Source organism: Empidonax traillii, unplaced genomic scaffold, assembly GCF_003031625.1.
Source record: "Empidonax traillii isolate 1590-97213 ecotype Southwest subspecies unplaced genomic scaffold, ASM303162v1 scaffold12:size2584012, whole genome shotgun sequence".
NCBI classification, from domain to species: Eukaryota; Metazoa; Chordata; class Aves; order Passeriformes; family Tyrannidae; genus Empidonax; species Empidonax traillii.
The window spans coordinates 45,579-48,378 of record NW_020955205.1 but is presented as its reverse complement, the minus strand read 5'-3'; the positions used below and the strand labels follow the sequence as shown (position 1 = coordinate 48,378).

General features: G+C 58.8%; 2 protein-coding genes across 6 annotated transcripts in view; both read right to left on the bottom strand.

Annotated features, from left to right (window-relative positions):
• HMG20A (high mobility group 20A) overlaps positions 1–1,806 on the bottom strand; it is a 38,612-nt gene extending 36,806 nt beyond the window's left edge. The window contains exon 1 of one of the 4 annotated variants that reach the window (XM_027888273.1): positions 1,728–1,806. The gene's annotated coding sequence lies outside the window, so the exon portion shown is untranslated. Of the gene's footprint in view, positions 1–1,232; positions 1,572–1,727 lie in introns of those variants that run through there. The other 3 variants (XM_027888301.1, XM_027888292.1, XM_027888264.1) reach the window with 3 other exon arrangements.
• Positions 1–1,889, bottom strand: part of EDC3 (enhancer of mRNA decapping 3) — a 649,718-nt gene extending 647,829 nt beyond the window's left edge. Inside the window, exon 1 of one of the 2 annotated variants that reach the window (XM_027888174.1) lies at positions 1,848–1,889. The gene's annotated coding sequence lies outside the window, so the exon portion shown is untranslated. The remainder of the gene's footprint in view (positions 1–1,847) is intronic. The other variant, XM_027888190.1, reaches the window with a different exon arrangement.
• Between the last annotated feature and the right edge of the window lie 911 nt (positions 1,890–2,800).

Sequence of the window (2,800 nt, the reverse complement as noted above, 5' to 3'; positions counted from 1 at the left end):
GACCCTCCCTCTCAGGGGCTGAAGAAGGGTCACTGTAATAAACACAGTTCTCTTCTCCCTTTTCTGAGCCATAAAAGGTGCACCTGTCACCTTACCCGCTCTGTGTCACACCACGAGCAACCAAAGGAAAAAAATACTAAATTTACAATCAAGACAGGGGGGTCAGATCACACAGTCTCCAGTTTTTCTGTTTTGAAAAGTGCTGGTGTCCTGTACAAGAGCTAACTTAGGAATTTTGAGACCAACCCAAATACTCTGCTTTAACCACCATTTCTAAGACCAAATCTCCTTCAAATTTGCAATCTCCACTTCTATTGCAGGACATGCCAGATTAGAAATCAGGACAGGAAAAAAGTTCCATCACTTTGCCTCAACTTCCTCAACTCTAAAGTATGAGCCAGCAAGTGGTAAGGTTCTAAAATGCTGAGACCTCATCACTTTTAACAAGCACATAATGTAGGTGTGAATAAAAACAAAAGATGATAAAACAGTGTTTCACTATCATTTCACTGTCTTTAAATAGATTGAGCCACTGGGTTACAGCCTGGACTAAAAAAAAAAAACCAAACAAAAAACCAAAACAGGCCATGAACATAAATTCTGTGTTTTCAACAACTGACTATGTTTGTATTCTTATGAAATTAAGAATGATCATTTCAGAGTAACAGATGTGTGCTATAAAAGTGGTCTCTCTAGTGGGTCTTGCATGCAAGGCAGAGGGGTAGGAAAGACCCACACATTCCCACTGAGGGGAGGGGAAAAACATTTTTTGATAGTATTGAGAAAGGTTTTTAAATAGTGTTTATTTCATCTTCATCTTATTCTTTCTCAATTTCTATGTTCAAGCATACATTCTAACGTATGCATCCGCAGAGTAACAGCTGCATATAAGTGATAAATCAGTAAGTACATATAAATGAGAGGTGCACACTAAAAAGTGTTTCCGTGATAGGCACGTACAGCCAAAAAAGTTGGAGGCCACTTCTCTAGAAAGCAGCTCTTTTCCTCTGCCAACGGGACTTTCCCTCTTTTCTACTCAGTAAAAAGCCCTCTCTCGTTTTTCTAGACACCTTTCTTAACCAGTTACACCAATTCTTCTCACTCGCAAGGTAGTTTTGGGGGGGTCTTTTTCTTAAGAGTATCTCCAAGAGGCAGCTCCACGGCTGCTCCCCGCTGCCCTCACAGGACATCCCCGCTCAGTTCCCCGCCGCCCAAGGCAGGGAGGGCCGTACCAGTTCCACTCCAGCGCTGCTTTTCCAGAGAATTGCAATGAATGGCGCCTCAAAGGGCACGTGGCTCCGGTGTTTTCAACCCTACGGTCGGGGCTTTTTTATTTTTCTTCCTTTTTTTTTGCCGCCTCAAGGATAAGGGACTTCAGTTCCTCGGGGACAGGGAACAGAATGTGAAGACCTGGACAGAAGTATCAAAAAACCCACGCTGTGATAAGAGACCTGCTTGACAAGGGAACTTTAAGTGGACGCGATGAAAGGATAAATAAACGCAATTAAGGAGCCATAAAACATTATGGCTTTGCAGGAACCAAGGGAAGAAACGTAAGAGAGAATACTGAAAGCCTAAAGCTCAGACCCTCACCCGGCTCTTCCCCCTCGCCTCCCGCGAGCTCCGGCGGCTCCCCCAGGCCCCCCTCACCGGCGGCCCACAGCACCCAGCGCCGCCCGCCCTCGGCAGGCGAGGAAAGGTGGAGGGCCCGCGGTGCTCCCACTGACCTGCCGGGGCGGCTCCCGAGCGGGGCCGGGGCGGCCGCGTCCCCTCAGGCCGGGTCCCCTCAGCCCGCGCAGCCGCCGCGCGCCCGCACGCGCAAGGCGCGTCACCGCCCGCCCGGATCCCTCCGCTCCCGCCTCACAGCAGCCCTCCCTCCTCTTCAGGAGGAACCTACCGGGAGAACGTCCAGTTGGGTCGGGAGTGCCCGTGAATCACCGCCCGCCACGGCCATTCCCTCAGCGACCCTGTGTGGGGCCCAAGCGCAAACAACACGCCGGGACTACTTCACGTCCGCGGACGAAAACACACCACTTCCAAGCGCGCGCAGACCCACGGGACGCTTTTAAAGGGCCGCGCGGGGCACGCCGGGAGCTGTAGTCTTCCCTCAGGCGCGCCCCGCCCCCCTGGCGGTCGCAGCCAATAGGCGGGCGGAGGGGCGGGGCCTCGCGGCGGTGCGCGCGCGGGGGGCGGCGCCCGGAGTTGGTGGTTGCGCGGGCGCGGCGCTCGCAGCCCCGTCCCGGAGCCGCGTCCTCGGCGGGCCCGGCGGCAGCGGCAGAGCCCGCACCCCGCACGGAGCCGCCGCGGCGCTGGGGGAGCCCCCGCCAGGTGAGGGGTGGTGGAGGGGGTGGTGGCCCTCCGCGCCGCCGGGGGAGGCTGGGGGGAGCGGGGCGGCGGTGGTGGTGGCGGCGGTCGAGTTTCCTCAGAGGGGCCCCGGCGGGATGAGGGGGGAGCCGCGGGTGCAGCCGCCGCCCGCCCGGCCCGTCGCGGGGGTCCCGCCGGCGCCCCTCGCCGAGGCCCCCGCCGGTCGGAGCGGCGCCCACAGAGCCCGCCTGGCGCCGGCACAGCCGCGCCGGGGCCCCCGCGGGGCCGCGCAGCGCCCTTGCCCCCGGCGGGGCGCGGGGCCCCGGCTGCCCGCCCGCAGCCCCGGGCGCTCCCCGCGCCCGCTCCATCCCGCGCCCTGCCCGGCCGGGGAACGCCCGCCGCCGCCAGGCGGGCACCTTCGAGGAACTCCCCGGGATGGAGCCGCTGCGGAGGTGGCCGGGTGGATGCTGTCCCTGCCGCGGCTCTGTCCCTGCTC